This window comes from Chroicocephalus ridibundus, chromosome 2 (assembly GCF_963924245.1).
Source record: "Chroicocephalus ridibundus chromosome 2, bChrRid1.1, whole genome shotgun sequence".
Classification (NCBI taxonomy): domain Eukaryota; kingdom Metazoa; phylum Chordata; class Aves; order Charadriiformes; family Laridae; genus Chroicocephalus; species Chroicocephalus ridibundus.
Window position 1 is genome coordinate 169,466,277 of NC_086285.1, and position 18,500 is coordinate 169,484,776.

At 71.0% G+C, this 18,500-nt stretch overlaps 1 non-coding gene across 1 annotated transcript; it reads left to right on the forward strand.

The window, feature by feature from the left end:
* The first annotated feature begins 9,502 nt into the window (after positions 1 to 9,502).
* Positions 9,503 to 9,575, forward strand: TRNAR-CCG (transfer RNA arginine (anticodon CCG)). Its single transcript has one exon. It is a non-coding gene; the product is annotated as a tRNA-Arg (tRNA).
* Positions 9,576 to 18,500: the final 8,925 nt, after the last annotated feature.

The following is an 18,500-nucleotide window of genomic DNA, read 5'->3' on the forward strand; positions in this document are numbered from 1 at the left end:
GGGTGCTCGCCGGTCGGTCCTCCAGCCGGCAGCGGGGCTCGAACCCGGGTCCTCCACGCCGCCGCTCCCCGCCCCTCCCGCCTGCGCCACCGCCCCCGGGGCGGCCCCGGCCCGCCTGGGGCGGGGTGGGGGGGGTGGGGGGGGCGGGGGACGGAGCTGCGCCCTATGGGGACCCTATATCTTATAGGGACCCTGCACCCTATAGGGGTCCTACACCCTATAGGGGCCCTACGTGTCAGCCGGGGGGGGCTGCACCCTATAGAGACCCTGCACCCTATAGGGACCCCGCACCCTATAGGGGTCCTACGCCCTATAGGGGTCCTACGCCCTATAGGAGCCCTACATGTCACCCAGGGGCCGCATCCTATAGGGACCCTGCACCCTCTAGGGGCCAGGCACCCTATAGGGACGCTAACCCCCCCCCCGGGCTGCGCCCTATAGGGGCCCTGCACCCTGTGGGGGCCCTACACCTCCGCGGGGGCTGCACCCTGTAGGGCCCTGCGCCCTATAGGGGCCCTATATCCTATAGGCACCCTGCACACGGCCCCGGGCTGCACCCTATAGGGGCCAGGCACCCTATAGGGCCATTATACCCTCGCTGGGCTGCTCCCTATGGGGGCCCTACACCCTATAGGGGCCCTACACCCACCCCGGGCTGCACCCTATAGGGGCCGGGCACCCTATAGGGGTCCTACACCCTATAGGGGTCCTATACCCCCCCCCAGGCTGCACCCCGTAGGGGCCCTACAGCCCCTAGCAGCCCTGCACCCTATAGACACCCTACATGTCACGCGGTGACTGCACCCTATGGGGGCCCTGCGCCCTATAGGGACCCTACACACCCCTGGGCTGCACCCTATAGGGGCCCTAGAACCCCCCGAGCTGCACCCTATAGGGACCTCGTCCCCCCACAGGGGCTGCACCCCATAGGGGCTCCGCATCCCACAGGAGCTCTGCGCCCTATAGCGGCCTTACGCCCCCCCCCCCCCACAGGGGCTGCACCCTATAGAGACCCTGCACCCTATAGGGACCCTACCCCCTATAGGGGCCACACACCCTATAGGGACCACACACCCCATAGGGGCCCTGCACCCTATAGGGACCACACACCCCATAGGGACCACACACCCCATAGGGGCCCTGCACCCTATAGCGGCCCTACGCGTCACCCAGGGGCTGCACCCTATAGAGACCCTGCACCCCGCAGCGGCCCTGCACCCTATAGGGGCCCTACATGTCACCCTGGGGTGCAGCCTATAGGGGCCCTGCACCCCATAGCAGCCCGGCTGGGCCCCACACCATATAGGGGCTGCACACCCTGAGCCTGCCCCACGAGCCCTATAGCGTCCTGGGCCCTATAGCACCCTGCCCCACAGCCTGGGCATGGGGTGTGGGGCCCCTATGGCCCTATAGGGCTCCATCACCCCACGGGGCCCCTATAGCCCTATAGGGCTCCTGCACCCCACAGCGCTCCCCCCACCCCCAGGGCTCCTATAGCCCCATAGGGCCCCTGCGCCCCCTAGGACTCCTATAGCCCTATAGGTCTTCCACACCCCTGGGACCCCTACAGCCCCATAGGGCTCCACCACCCCACGGGGCTCCTGCACCCCACAGGGCCCCTAGAGCCCCACAGGGCCCCTAGAGCCCTATAGGGCTCCTGCAGCCCACGGGGCTTCTTCACGCCGTGGGGCCCCTATAGCCCTATAGGGCTCCACTACCCCACGGGGGTCCATCGCCCCTAGAGCCCTATGGGTCTTCCGCACCCCCTGGGGCCCCTATAGCCCCATAGATTTACTTTACCCCCACAGGGCCCCTACAGCCCCATAGGGCCCCTATAGCCCCCCAGGACCCCTATAGCCCTATAGGGCCCCTATAGCCCCCCAGGACCCCCAGCCCCACACCAGGCTCGGGCACCGTCCGGCACCTTTATTGCGGCTGATGGGGCCGATGGGGGGCGGGGGGGAGGGCGGGGGGGGCCGTGCCGGGGGTTGGGGTGTGGGGCCAGGTGGGGGCGGGGGGTGCCAGGGGGGTGTGGGGAGATGTGGGGAGATGTGGGGAGATGTGGGGAGATGCCGGGGCGCTGCAGTGTCACTGTCAGTGCGGTGTCAGGGGGGTGTCAGGGGGGTGTCAGGGGGGTGTCGGGGGGGTGTTAGTGAGTGTTGGCGGGTGCCGGGGGGGTGTCAGGGGGTGTCGGGGGGGGTGTTGGGGGGTGTCGGGGGGTGTCAGGGGGTGTCGGGGGTGTCAGGGGGTGTGGGTAGGTGTCGGGGGGGGTGTTAGGGGGTGTTGGGGGGTGTCGGGGGGATGTTGAGAGGTGTCGGGGGGTGTCAGTGGGTGTCGGGGGGGTGTGGGTAGGTGCCGAGGGGTGTTGGCGGGTGTCGGGGGGGGTGTTGGGGGGTGTCGGGGGGCGTCGGGGGGTGTCGGGGGGTGTCGGGGGAGTGTAGGGGGGTGTCGGGGGGGTGTTGGGGGGTGTCGGGGGGTGTCAGAGGGGTGTTGGGGTGGTGTCAGGGGGGTGTCGGGGGGGTGTTGGGGGGTGTCGGGGGGGTATTGGGGGGTGTCGGGGGGGGTGTTGAGGGGTGTCGGGGGGTGTCAGAGGGGTGTCGGGGGGTGTTGGAGGGGTGTCAGGGGGGTGTCACGGGGTGTTGGGGGGTGTCGGGGGGTGTCAGGGGGTGTTGAGGGGTGTCGGGGGGGTATCGGGGGGTGTCGGGGGAGTGTTGGGGGGTGTCAGGGGGTGTTGGGGAGGTGTTGGGGGGTGTCAGGGGGTGTTGAGGGGTGTCAGGGGGGTATCGGGGGGTGTCGTGGGGGTGTTGGGGGGGTGTAGGTGAGTGTCGGTGGGTGTCAGGGGGGTGTCGGGGGGGTGTGGGTAGGTGCCGAGGGGTGTTGGGGGATGTCGGTGGGTGTCGGTGGGTGTCGGGGGGTTGTCAGGGGCTGTCAGGGGGTGTCAGGGGGCGTCGGGGGGTGCCGGGGGGGTGTCGATGGGTGTCGGGGGGGGTGCCGGGGGGGTGTCGGGGGGGGTGTGGGGTGTTGTCGGGGGAGGGTTGTGGGGTGTCGTCAGGTGTTGCCGGGGGCGGGGGGACGGGGGGGGCTCACAGCCGGACTCTGTCCTCGTAGAGCGCCAGCAGCAGCAGCCCCCCCCCACCCCCCCAGCAGCCCCGCGCTCTGCAGCCCCAGCAGCGCCCAGGGCCCCCCCGGGCCCCCCCGCAGCAGCGACGGCACCTGCGGCACACGTGGGGCAACGCGTCGGCACGCGCGGCAACACGCCTCGGCACGCGCGCGGCAACACGCGGGGCAACGCCTCGGCACACGCACCAACACGCCTCGGCACGCGCAGCACACACGCGGCAACATGCGCGGCAACACGCGGCAACACACGGGGCAACACGCCTCGGCACGTGCAGCACACGCGGGGCAACACGAAGGGCAACAAGCGGCAACACGCGGGGCAACACGTCAGCACACGCGGCAACACGCATCGGCACATGCAGCACACACGGGGCAACACACGGGGCAACACGCGCGGCACACACGGGGCAACACGCAGCAACACGCGGGGCAACGCGTCGGCACACGTGGCAACACGCCTCGGCATGCGCGCGGCAACACACCTTGGCACACGCAGCACACACGCGGCAACACGCGGGGCAACATGCGGCAACACACGGGGCAACACGCAGCAACACGCGGGGCAACACATCGGCACGCGCGGCAACACGCCTCGGCACACGCAGCACACGCGGGGCAACACGCGGCAACACGCATGGCAACGCGTCAGCACACGCAGCAACACGCCTCGGCACGCACGCGGCAACATGCGGCAACATGCGGCAACACGCATCGGCACACGCAGCAACACACGGGGCAACACAGGGCAACACACAGGGCAACACGTCGGCACACGTGGCAACACGCCTTGGCACGCGCAGCACACACAGGGCAACACGCGGGGCAACACGCGGCAACACGCGGGGCAACACGCAGCAACACGCGGGGCAACGTGTTGGCACACGTGGCAACACACGTCGGCACACGCAGCACACACACGGCAACACGTGGGGCAACACCTGGGGCAACATGTCGGCACACGCGGCAACACGCAGCAACACGTGGGGCAACATGCGGCAACACACAGGGCAACGTGTCGGCACACGTGGCAACACGCGGCAACACGCGCAGCACACACAAGACAACACGTGGGGCAACGCGTCGGCAAACACACGGCAACACGCAGCAACACGCATCGGCCTGCACGGCACACACGGGGCAACACACGGGGCAACACGTCAGCACACACGCAGCTACACGCGGCAACACGTGTGGCACACACGGGGCAACACGCGGGGCAACGCGTCGGCAAACACACGGCAACACGCGTCAGCATGCGCAGCACACACGGGGCAACACGTGGGGCAACGCATCGGAACACGCACGGCAACACACGGCAACACGTGGCAACACACGGGGCAACACGTTGGCACACACGGAGCAACACGCGGGGCAACGCGTTGGCACACGTGGCAACAGGCGTCGGCACACGCGCGGCACACACGGGGCAACACGCAGCAACACGCAGGGCAACACATCGGCACATGCGGCAAACATGCGTTGGCACACGCACGGCAACACGCGGCAACACGCAGGGCAACACGTTGGCACGTGCGGCAACACGTGGCAACACGCGGGGCAACACGTTGGCACACACGGGGCAACACGCAGGGCAATGCGTTGGCACACGTGGCAACATGCGGCAACACGCGGGGCAGCACACGGCAACACACAGGGCAACACGCGGGGCAACGTGTCGGCACACGCAGCAATGCACGGCAACACGCGCGGCACACACAGGGCAACACGCGTCAGCACACGCACGGCAACACGCAGCAACACGTGGGGCAACGTGTCGGCACACACGCGGCAACACACGGAGCAATTTGTCGGCACACGCATGGCAACACGCGGCAACATGCAGGGCAACACGCGGGGCAACGTGTCGGCACACACGCGGCAACACGCATCGGCACACGCGGCACACACGCAGCAACACGCAGCAACATGTGTCAGCACACGCAGGACACACGGAGCAACACGCGTCGGCACACACAGGACACACCGAACAACACACGGCACACGTCGAGCAACACGTCAGCACACGCAGGACACACGGAGCAACACGCGTCGGCACACGCGGCACACACGGCACCACACGCGTCGGGACATGCGGCACCACGCGGCAGCACACGCAGCACACGTGTGTCACACACACGTCTCACAGACACGCGTCACACGCGTCACACACCCCCCCACGTCACACACGTCACACACGTGTCACACATCTCACGTCACACCCCCCCACACACGTCACACACATCACACACACGTCACACCCCCGCGTCACACACGTGACACACAGACCACACTTGTCGCACGTCACACACACCCCCCCACGTCACACACATCACACACGTGTCACACCCCCCCACATGTCACACACATGTCAGACACATGTCAGACACACACACCCCATGTCACACCCACACGTCACACACGTGTCACACACGTGTCACACATGTCAGACTTGTCACACACATACGTCACACATGTCACACCCCCCCACGTCACACCCACACGTCACACACGTGTCACACCACACATCACACACGTCACGTCACACCCACACGTCACACACATCACACATGTCACACACACCCCCACATGTCACACACGTGTCAGACACACCCCCCCACGTCACACCCCCATGTGTCACACCACACATCACACACGTGTCACACCACACATCACACATCACACCACACATCACACATGTCACACACACACGTGTCACACCCACACGTCACACCCATGTCAGACGCACGCCCCCATATCACACATGTATCACACCACACATCACGCATGTCACACACGTCAGACACAGCCCCCACATCACACCCATCACACCCACACGTCACACACGTGTCACACCACACATGTCACACACACACGTCACCCCCCCGGGGTCACACACATGTCGCACACACATCACACACACGTCACACATCACACACACGTCACACACACATCACACACATGTCACACACATCACACATGTCACACATGTCACACACATGTCACACACATGTCACACACATGACACAGCCCCACATGTCACACACACATCACACACATCACACACGTCACACACGTCACACACACGTCACATGTCACACATCACATATCACACACATGTCACATGTCACACATCACACACACATCACACACATATCACATACACGTCACACACGTCACACGTCACACACATGTCACACACACGTCACATGTCACACGTCACACACACGTCACACACATGTCACATGTCACACACTACATGTCACACGTCACACACATGTCACATGTCACACATCACACACATGTCACAGAGGTCACACACACGTCACGCACATGTCACACGCACACGTCACACATCACACACGTCACACACATGTCACATGTCACACATCACACACACGTCCCACATCACACATGTCACAGACAGGTCACACATGTCACACACGTCACACACACATGTCACGCACACGTCACATGCACATGTCACACATCACACACGTGTCACACACGTCACACACGTGTCACACGTCCCACACATGTCACAGACACGTCCCACGTCACCTGCACGTCACACCCCCCCACGTGTCACACACATGCCACACCCCCCACCCACATCACAGCCCCCCACACGTCACGCACACGTCAGGTCCCACGCGCCCCCCAGGCCCCGCCCCCCAGGCCCCGCCCCTTCAGGCCCCGCCCCCTTCAGGTCCCGCCCCCTCCAGGCCCCGCCCCCGAAGCCCCGCCCCAGGCCCCGCCCCCAGGCCCCGCCCCCTCCAGGCCCCGCCCCGCACTGACCACGCCCCCCAGCGCCAGGTGCAGCAGGAGCCCCGCGGAGGCCGCTCCCCAGCCAGGCGCGCGCGGGCCGGCCCCGCCCAGCGCCATTCCCGCACCAGCCCCGGCAGCAGCGGCAGCGCCGACCCCGCCCCCCAGCGCCAGCGCGCGCCGCGGCGGGACCGGCCCCAGCGCGGCCTGGAGCCCTGCGGGGACACGGCACGGCCGGGAACACGCCGCCCCCCGCACCCCCGGCACCCACGGACCCCACAGGCCCCCCACAGGCACCCACAGACCCACAGACCCCCCCACAGACCCCCCCGCACCCCGGCACCCACGGACCCCCACAGATCCCCCCACAGGCCCCCACAGACCCCCCACAGACCCACAGACCCCCCCACAGACCCCCGGCACCCCACAGACCCCACACAGACCCCCACAGACCCCCACAGACCCCACACAGACCCCCCACAGACCCCCGGCACCCACAGACCCACGGCACCCCCGGCACCCCACAGACCCCCACAGACCCCCGGGACCCACAGACCCCCACAGACACCCCCACAGACCCCCCACAGACCCCCACAGACCCCCCACAGACCCCTCGCACCCCCGGCACCCACAGACCCCCACAGGCACCCACAGACCCCCACAGACCCACAGACCCCCCCACAGACCCCCACAGACCCCCACAGACCCCCCCACAGGCCCCCACAGACCCCCACGGACCCCCCACAGACCCCCCACAGACCCCCGGGACCCCCGGGACCCACAGACCCCCCACAGACCCCCCGGCACCCACAGACCCCCACAGACCCCCACAGACCCCCGGGGACCCACAGACCCCCACAGACCCCCCCACAGACCCCCCACAGACCCCCGGCACCCCCGGGACCCACAGACACCCCCACAGACCCCCACAGACCCCCGGCATCCACAGACCCCCCACAGACCCCCACGGACCCACGGGACCCACAGACCCCCCCACAGACCCCCGGCACCCCCAGACCCCCGGCACCCCCGGGACCCCCGGGACCCACAGATCCCCCCACAGACCCCCACAGACCCCCGGCACCCCCGGGACCCACAGACCCCCCCACAGACCCCCCACAGACCCCCGGGACACCCGGGACCCACAGACCCCCGGCACCCACCACCCCCCCCGGGACCCCCACAGACCCCGCACCCCCCCCGGGACCCCCGACCCCCCCCCAAGGCCCCACCGTACCCCCACTGCCCCCCAGGACCCCCGACCCCCACAGCCCCCCGCCGCCCCCCGGCACCCCCGGGACCCCCGACCCACACAGACCCCGCCGCCCCCCTGCTGCCCCCCAGGACCCCCGACCCACAGACCCCGCCGCCCCCCGGCACCCCCGGGACCCCCGACGCCCACAAGGCCCCCGCCGCCCCCCCCAGGACCCCCCGCCACCCCCCCAGCCCCCCACGCACCCCCCCCACGCCCCCCATCACCCCACATCCCCCCCCATCACCCCACATCCCCCCCCGAGCCCCCCACTCCCCCCCCCACATACCCCCCCCATCACCCCACATCCCCCCCGAGCCCCCCACTCCCCCCCCCACATACCCCCCCATCACCCCACATCCCCCCCCGAGCCCCCCCACTCCCCCCCCCAGGTACCGCCCCCCATAAGCCCCCCACCCCCCCGAGCCCCCCACCCCCCCCATCACCCCATATCCCCCCCAAGCCCCCCACTCCCCCTCCACGTGCCCCCCCCCGCCCCCCCAAGCCCCCCACCCCCAACCCTGTGCCCCCCCAGTCCCCCCCCGCCCCTCACCGAGCGCGTGGGGCAGCTCGTGGCAGAGCAGGGCCAGTGCCGTGGCCACCCCGCTGGCCCCCGAGGTGGCGAAGGCGGCCCCCAGCACCAGCCCGTCCACTAGCCCGTGGACCCCGTGGGCCACTGCCATCATCCAGGACAGCGTCTGTGGGGCTGGGGGGGACACGGACACCCCACGGTCACCCACGGCCACCCGTGGCCACCCACGGGCCACCCACACCCCCCAGGGTGCCAGCCCGTCCCCCGGCCCCGTGGCCTGCGGTCACCATCCAGGACAGCATCTGTGGGGGCTGGGGGGGGACACGGACACCCACGGCCAACCCACAGCCACCCACGGGCCACTCACGCTCCCCCCAGGGTGCCAGCCCGTCCCCCGGCCCTGTGCCCAGGGTCACCATCTGGGACGGTGTCTGTGGGGCTGGGGGGGACACGGCCACCCCCACGGCCACCCACAGCCACCCGTGGCCACCCACGGGCCACCCGTGGCCACCCACAACCCCCCCAGGGTGCCAGCCCGTCCCCCGTCCCTGTGGCCCAGGGGTCACCATCCGGGATGGTGTCCTTGGGCTGGGGGGGACAGGGACACCCCCACAGTCACCCACGGCCACCCGTGGCCACCCACGGGCCACCCATGGCCACCCAGGGTGCCAGCCCGTCCCCCCGGCCCCGTGGCCCAGGGTCACCATCCGGGGACAGAGCCCGTGGGGCTGGGGGGGACACGGGGACACCCCACAGGGACACCCCACGGGTGGACCCCCCGGCCGCCCCCCCCCCAGCCCCCCAGCAGCCGCACGGCCCGCCGGCAGCCGCGCACCGGCCCAGTGGCCTAATGGATAAGGCATCAGCCTCCGGAGCTGGGGATTGTGGGTTCGAGTCCCACCTGGGTCGGGGCCGGGCCCCCCACTTTTTAGCGGGGAGAGGGGGCGCAGTTGGGGGGCTGAAGTTGTGGGGCGGGGGGGGGGGTGGAGGTTGTGGGGCGGGGGGGGGGGGCGGTGCCGTACCGTTGCTCTGCAGCTCCTGCGCGCTCTGGGGGGGGGAGGCGTCCTCCACCTTTACCTGGGGGGGGGGGGGGGGGAAGATGTGGGTCTCCTGCCCCATAGACGGGGTGGCTGCCCCACAGCTTGGTGTCTTTCCCCCCCCCCGCCCCATAGCGCTTTCACACCCCCTGCCCCACATCCCCCGCCGCCCCATAGCGCTTTCACACCCCCTGCCCCACATCCCCCGCCGCCCCATAGCGCTTTCACACCCCCTGCCCCACATCCCCCCCCCCGCCCCATAGCGCTTTCACACCCCCTGCCCCACATCCCCCGCCGCCCCATAGCGCTTTCACACCCCCTGCCCCACATCCCCCCCCCCGCCCCATAGCGCTTTCACACCCCCCTGCCCCACATCCCCCCCGCCCCATAGCGCTTTCACACCCCCCGCCCCACACCCCCCCGCCCCATAGCGCCTTCACACCCCCTGCCCCACACCCCCCCCCGCCCCATAGCGCTTTCACACCCCCCGCCCCACACCCCCCCCCCCCCCACCGGCTCGCTGCCCCACATCCCGCCCCCCCAAGTACCAGTTCGGTGCTGGAGACCCCCGGCTGCAGCCCCACATCCCCCTGGTCGCGCTGCTGCCCCCACGGCGTGGTCACCCTGTGGGCCCCGGCCCCACAGCCCGTCAGTGCTGCCCCACAACCCGCCCCCCGAGCCCCGCCGCACCTCCCCGTGGGCCCCCCCCCCCCAACCCTGCTCTTATGCCCCCCAACCTGCCCCCCCCGTTCCTCCCTGCCCCCCAACTCGCCCCCCAGCACCCCAATGTCCCTGCCCCCCAAACCTCTCCCCAGACCCCCAACTTGCCCCCCAGCCCCCCCTAGACACCCCCCCCCAACACGCCCCACAACCTCTCCCCAGACTCCCCAAACCCCCCATGTCCCCCAACCTCCCCCCCCCCCCGGACCCCCCAACACCCCCCTGCCCCCCAACCTGCCCCCCTGTCCCCTAGACCCCCCCCAGACATGCCCCCCAACCTCTCCCCGTGCCCCAGCCCCCCAACACCCCCAGCCCCCCAACCCGCCCCCCACACCCCCTGTTCCCTAGACACACCCCCCCCCAAAATATGCCCCCCAACCTCTCCCCACACCCCCGGCCCCCCCATGACCCCAGCCCCCCTAACTTGCCCCCAGCCCCCCAACACCCCCAGCCCCCCAACCCGCCCCCCACGCCCCCTGTCCCCTAGACACCCCCCCCCAAACATGCCCCCCAACCACCCCCTGGCCCCCCCATGTCCCCCAACACCGCCAGCCCCCCAACCTGCCCCCCACGCCCCCTGTCCCTAGACACCCCCCCCCCCAAACATGTCCCCCCGCCCCCCCCATGCCCCCAGCCCCCCAACCTGCCCCCCACGTCCCCTGTCCCGTAGACACCCCCCCCCCCCAAACATGTCCCCCCGGCCCCCCCATGCCCCCAGCCCCCCACGTCCCCCCTGTCCCCTAGACACCCCCCCCCAGACATGCCCCCCAACCTCTCCCCAGACCCCCGGCCCCCCCATGCCCCCAGCCCCCCAACCCGCCCCCCCACGCCCCCTGTCCCCTAGACACCCCCCCCCCCAAAACATGCCCCCCAACCTCTCCCCCAGCCCCCCCCCGTGCCCCCCACCTGTTGCGGGGGGGGCAGCAGGATGCCCAGCAGCTTGTCCAGCAGGAAGGCGGCGTAGAGCCCCCCCAGCACCCCCAGCAGCGGCCAGGGCAGCTGCGACCCCCCGCCGTGGGGCTGGGCCCCCCCCGCCGTGGGGCTGGTCCCCCCCCGCCGTGGCTGTGCACCCCCAGCACCTGCGGGGGGTTGGGGGGGGGGGACACACACGGAGGGGGGGGGACACACACACGCGGGGGGGGCTCAGACAGGCCCGCGCCCCTCCATGTCCCCCCGTGTCCCCCCGTCGCGGGCGTCCCCGTCCCCCCCCCCGTGTCCCCCTCCGTGTCCTGTCCCCCCCCTCCCCGTGTGTCCCCCTCAGTCCCCCCCCCCACGATGTCCCCACCATGACCCTCCCCCGTGGGTGTTCCCCCCCCCCGTGTGTGTGACCCCCCCCCCCAAGGGCGTCCCCTGCGTCCCCTCACGTCCCCCTTCCCTGTGGGTTTGTCCCCCCCCCGTGGGTGTCTGTGTCCCCCCCCCCCCAGTGTGTATCCCCCCCGTGATGTCCCGCCTGTGACGTCCCCCCGTGGTGTCCCCCCACCCCCGTGTCCCCGTGTCCCCCCCCCCAATGTCCCTGTGTCCCCCCCGTGTCCCACCTGGGGCAGGGGGGGCAGCAGCGCGTCCCCACTGAGGGCCCCGTGTCCCCCCCCCCGTGTGTGTGTCCCCGGGTCCCCCCGTGTCCCCCCCCCTGTGTCCCCCTGTGTCCCCCCCATGTGTGTGTCCCCCCAATGTCCCCCCCCTGTCCCCCCCGTGTCTCCCTGTGGGTGAGTGTCCCCGTGTCCCCCCTTGTCCCCCCATGGGTGAGTGTCCCTGTGTCCCCCCCGTGTCCCCAATGTCCTCCATGTCCCCCATGTCCCCGTGTCCTCCCGTGTCCCCACATCCCTGTGTCTCCCCCTGTCCCCCTGTGTCCCTCTGTGTCCCCCGTGTCCCCCCGTGTCCCACCTGGGCAGGAGGGGCAGCAGCGCGTCCCCACTGAGGGCCCCGTGTCCCCCCATGTCCCCCCATGTCCCCCCATGTCCCCGTGTCCCCCCGTGTACCCCCATGTCCCCATGTCCCCGTGTCCCCCCATGTCCCCAATGTCCCCCATGTCCCCCATGTCCCCGTGTCCCCCCCGTGTCCCTCTGTGTCCCCCCCGTGTCCCACCTGGGGCAGGAGGGGCAGCAGCGTGTCCCCCTCTGAGGGCCCCCGTGTCCCCCCCCCGTGTGTGTGTCCCCCCCGGGTCCCCCCGTGTCCCCCCCATGTCCCCCCCCATGTGTGTGTCCCCCCAATGTCCCCCCCTGTCCCCCCTGTGTCCCCCCCATAGGTGAGTGTCCCTGTGTCCCCACATGTCCCCCATGTCCCCACGTCCCCGTGTCCCCCATGTCCCCAATGTCCCCCATGTCCCCACGTCCCCGTGTCCCCCCCGTGTCCCACCTGGGGCAGGAGGGGCAGCAGCGCATCCCCGCTGAGGGCCCCGTGTCCCCCCATGTCCCCATGTCCCCCCATGTCCCCGTGTCCCCCCCGTGTCCCCCCATGTCCCCGTGTCCCCCCATGTCCCCATGTCCCCCCCATGTCCCCATGTCCCCCCCGTGTCCCCCCGTGTCCCCCCATGTCCCCATGTCCCCGTGTCCCCCCATGTCCCCGTGTCCCCCCGTGTCCCACCTGGGGCAGGAGGTGCAGCGCGTCCCCTCTGAGGGCCCCGTGTCCCCCCATGTCCCCATGTCCCCCCATGTCCCCGTGTCCCCCCGTGTCCCCCCATGTCCCCATGTCCCCCCATGTCCCCCATGTCCCCGTGTCCCCCCGTGTCCCCCCGTGTCCCACCTGGGGCAGGAGGTGCAGCAGCGCGTCCCCTCTGAGGGCCCCGTGTCCCCCCATGTCCCCATGTGCTCCCATGTCCCTGTGTCCCCCTGTGTCCCCCCATGTCCCCATGTCCCCCCGTGTCCCCCCGTGTCCCCCCGTGTCCCCCCGTGTCCCCATGTCCCCATGTCCCCCCATGTCCCCGCGTCCCCCCGTGTCCCCCCATGTCCCCGTATCCCCCCATGTCCCCATGTCCCCCCATGTCCCCCCGTGTCCCCCCATGTCCCCATGTCCCCCTGTGTCCCCCCGTGTCCCCCCGTGTCCCCCCATGTCCCCATGTCCCCGTGTCCCCCCATGTCCCCATGTCCCCATGTCCCCGTGTCCCCCGTGTCCCCCCGTGTCCCCCCGTGTCCCCCCGTGTCCCACCTGGGGCAGGAGGTGCAGCAGCGCGTCCCCGCTGAGGGCCCCGGCCGCCAGCCCCATGAGCAGCGGCTGCAGCCAGCGCTGGGCGCGGTGACAGAGGGGACACCGCAGCAGGGCCAGTGCCAGCAGCGGGCACAGCACCAGCACCAGCCCCGCCACCAGCGCCAGCGCGTACCCTGGGGACGGGGACACGGGGACATGGGGACATGGGCACACCGTGGGGACAGGGACAGCCCTGCCACCGACCCCAGCACGTACCCCGGGGACAGGGACATGGGGACTCCATGGGGACAGGGCCAGCCCCGCCACCAGTGCCAGCGCGTACCCTGGGGACAGGGACTTGGGGACATGGGGACAAGGGGACTCCATGGGGACAGGGAAAGCCCCGCCACTGACCCCAGCGCGTGCCCTGGGGACATGGGGACACCATGGGGACACAGGGACAGGGACAGCCCTGCCACCGACCCCAGCGCGTGCCCTGGGGACGGGGACATGGGGACACCATGGGGACAGCCACGTCTTGTCCCCATCCCCAGGGGTGGCATCCCGTGGCACGGCAGGACACTGTCCCCGTCCCTGTCCCCAGCCCCATCCCTGTCCTTGTCCCCATCCCTGTCCCCTGTCCCTGTCCCCATCCTTGTCCCTGTCTCCTGTCCCCGTCCCTGTCCCCATCCCTGTCCCCATCCCTGTCCCCTGTCCCCGTCCCCTGTCCCTGTCCTTGTCCCCATCCTTGTCCCTGTCCCCATCCCTGTCCCCTGTCCCCGTCCCCGTCCCCTGTCCCCATCCCTGTCCCCATCCCTGTCCCCATCCTTGTCCCCTGTCCCCGTCCCCGTCCCCTGTCCCCATCCCTGTCCCCATCCCTGTCCCCTGTCCCCGTCCCCTGTCCCTGTCCCCATCCTTGTCCCTGTCCCCTGTCCCCATCCCTGTCCCCATCCTTGTCCCTGTCCCCTGTCCCTGTTCCCATCCTTGTCCCTGTCCCCTGTCCCCGTCACTGTCCCCTGTCCCCTGTCCCTGTCCCCTGTCCCCATCCCTGTCCCCATCCCTGTCCCCATCCTTGTCCCCATCCTTGTCCCTGTCTCCTGTCCCCATCCCTGTCCCCTGTCCCTGTCCCCATCCTTGTCCCTGTCTCCTGTCCCCATCCCTGTCCCCATCCCTGTCCCCGTCCCCACTCACTCTCGGCGACGCTGAGCTGGTGGTCGGTGGCCGTGGGGCCGGGGCTGGTGGCCGTGGGGCCGGTGGCCGTGGGCGCGATGGCGGTGGGGCCGGTGGCCGTGGGGCCGTGGCGCTGGGGGGTCGGAGGGACGGCGGCCCCCCCGGGGAGCCCCAGGGCCGGCAGCAGCTCGGGGGGGGGCTGGAGGGGGCGGGGGGGGGGGGGAAGGTCTCAGCAGGGGGGGGGCTGCCCCCCCCCAGGGCACCCTGACACCCCCCCCCACACCCTGACACCCCCATGGCCACCCTGACCCCCCCAGGGCACCCCGACCCCCCCCCAGGGGCACCGTGACCCCCCCCGAGGGCACCCCGACCCCCCCCGGGGCACCGTGACCCCCCCCTGCACCTTGACCACCCCCCCAGCAGCCCTGACCCCCCCAGGGGAGCACAGAGACCCCCATGGGGGCCCTCACCCCCCCCCCCCCAGGACCCTTGACCCCCCCCCCCAAGGGAGCCCGGTCCCCCCATGGCCACCCCGACGCCCCCCAGGGCACCCTGACCCCCCCCCAAGGACCCCCGACCCCCCAGAACACCCTTAACCGCCCCCCCCCGGGCACCCCAGACCCCCCCCCCCGGGTGCCCCCCACTCACCCCGTCCCGGGGCTGGCTCTGGGTGTGGGGCAGAGCCTCGGGGGGGGGGGGGCCCGGCCGGGGGGGGTCGCGTTGGGGTCCCCGGGGGGGTCCCGGTCCCCGTGGGGGGGGTCCTGGGGGGGGGCCCCAGCCCCGGCTGCTCCATCGGGGGGCTCAGCCCTGCCGGGCACCGTCAGAGTCTGCCCCACGGATCTGCCCCACAGCCCCCTGCCCCCCAGCCCCCTGCCCCACGGATCTGCCCCATGGCACCCTGCCCCACGGATCTGCCCCATGGCCCCCCTGCCCCACAGCCCCCTGCCCCACAGATCTACCTCACGACCCCCTGCCCCACGGATCTGCCCCATGGCACCCTGCCCCACGGATCTGCCCCATTGGCCCCCTGCCCCACAGCCCCCTGCCCCACAGATCTACCTCACGACCCCTGCCCCACGGATCTGCCCCATGGCACCCTGCCCCGACGGATCTGCCCCACGGCCCCCTGCCCCACAGCCCCCTGCCCACGGATCTGCCCCATGGCCCCCTGCCCCACAGCCCCCTGCCCCACGGATATGGCCCACAGCCCCCTGCCCCACGGCCCCCCTGCCCCACAGCCCCCTGCCCCACAGATCTACCTCACGGCCCCCTGCCCACGGATCTGCCCCACGGCCCCCTGCCCCACAGCCCCCTGCCCCACGGATCTGCCCCATGGCCCCCTGCCCCACAGCCCCCTGCCCCACGGATATGGCCCACAGCCCCCTGCCCCACGGCCCCCTGCCCCACAGCCCCCTGCCCCACAGATCTACCTCACGGCCCCCTGCCCCACGGATCTGCCCCACGGCCCCCTGCCCCACAGCCCCCTGCCCCACAGATCTGCCCCACAGCCCCCTGCCCCACAGACCTGTCCCATGGCCCCCCATCCCCAACCCCCCCTGCCCCACATCCCCCCCACCCTGCCATCCCCAGCCCCCCACGTCCCCGCTCCCCATAGGGTGCAACCCCCCCCCCCGCAGCCCCCCACAGACCCCATCCCCCCCCCGCCCCCCATAGACCCTCATCTCCCCCCATCTCCCCCCATCCCCCATCTCCCCAACCCCCCCCGCCCCCCTTCTCCCCCCAACTCCCCCCCCACCCCCCATCTCCCCCCATCCCCCATCTTCCCCCACCCCCTCCCTGCCCCCCATCTCCCCCCAACATCCCCCCAAACCCCCCATCTCCCCCCATCCCCCATCTCCCCCCAGCCCCCCCTGCCCCCCATCTCCCCCCAACTCCCCCCCACCCCCCATCTCCCCCCATCCCCCATCTCCCCAACCCCCCCCGCCCCCCTTCTCCCCCCAACTCCCCCCCCCACCCCCCATCTCCCCCCATCCCCCATCTTCCCCCACCCCCTCCCTGCCCCCCATCTCCCCCAACAATCCCCCCAAACCCCCCATCTCCCCCCATTCCCCCATCTCCCCCCAGCCCCCCCTGCCCCCCCCCATCTCCCCCCAACTCCCCCCCACCCCCCATCTCCCCCCATCCCCCATCTCCCCCCACCCCCTCCCTGCCCCCCATCACCCCCCAGCCCCCCCCGCCCCCATCTCCCCCCATCTCCCCCCATCCCCCCATCTCCCCAACCCCCCCCGCCCCCCATCCCCATCTCCCCCCACCCCCTCCCTGCCCCCCATCTCCCCCCAACTCCCCCCCACCCCCCATCTCCCCCCATCCCCCATCTCCCCAACCCCCCCCGCCCCCCATCCCCCATCTTCCCCCACCCCCTCCCTGCCCCCCATCACCCCCCGGCCCCCCCCCGGCCCCCCCTCGCCCCCCTCACCCTGCCCCTGGCCCCCGGGGGGCCCGATCCCGCGTTGCCGGCCGTGTGGGGCGCAGCCCGGGGGGCTGGGGGGGGCACAGGCAGCGCCCGCGCAGCACCAGTGCTCCCAGTGCGGCCAGTAGCCGCTGTCCCGGCCGGCCCCCCCCACCCGCGGGGACACGGCCGCGCCGGCCGCCAGCAACCTGCGCCGCGTCCACGCAGCCCCTGCGCCACGGCCACCGTCACCCGCGGGCCACGCGGGGGCCACCGGGCCACCCGGGCCACCTCCCCGGGGCACACGCGGCCGGGCCGGTGGTGGCCACATCAAGTGTCACCTCCCCGGGGCACGCATGGCCATACAGTGGTGGCCACGGCACATGTCACCCGTCCCCGGGGCACGCATGGCCATACAGTGGTGGCCACATCATGTGTCACCTCCCCGGGGCACACGTGGCCACACAATGGTGGCCATGGCACATGCCACCTCACCCCTGGACATGTGTGTCCACACAGTTGGTGGCCACGGCATGTGTCACCTCCCTGGGGCACGCATGGCCATACAATGGTGGCCATGGCACGTGTCACCTCCCCAGGGCACACATGGCCATACTATGGTGGCCACATCAAGTGTCACCTCTCCCCGGGGCACACACGGCCATCCAATGGTGGCCATGGCACGTGCCACCTCCCCAGGCATGTGTGTCCACACAGTTGGTGGCCACATCAAGTGTCACCTCCCCAGGGCACATGTGTCCACGCAATGGTGGCCTTGGCACATGTCACCTCCCGTGGCACATGTGTCCCCCACAGTGGTGGCCACATTATGTGTCACCTCCTCGGGGCACAGGTGTCCATGCAATGGTGGCCATGGCACATGCCACCTCCCCTGCACATGTGTATCCACACAGTTGGTGGCCATGGCACGTGTCACCTCCCCCAGGGCACACATGGCCATCCAATGGTGGCCATGGCACGTGTCACCTCCCCAGGGCATGTGTGTCCACACAGTTTGGTGGCCACATCAAGTGCCACCCTCCCCAGGGCACATGTGTCCACGCAATGGTGGCCTTGGCACATGCCACCTCCCCTGGACATGTGTGTCCACACAGTTGGTGGCCACGGCACGTGTCACCTCCCTGGGGCACGCATGGCCATACAATGGTGGCCACATCATGTGTCACCTCCCCGGGGCATGTGTGTCCCACACAATGGTGGCCATGGCACATGTGTACGCACAGTGGTGGCCACATCATGTGTCACCTCCCCAGGGCATGTATGTCCACACAGTCAGTGGCCACATCAAGTGTCACCTCCCCGGGGCACACGTGTCCATGCAATGGTGGCCATGGCACGTGTCACCTCCCCCGGGGC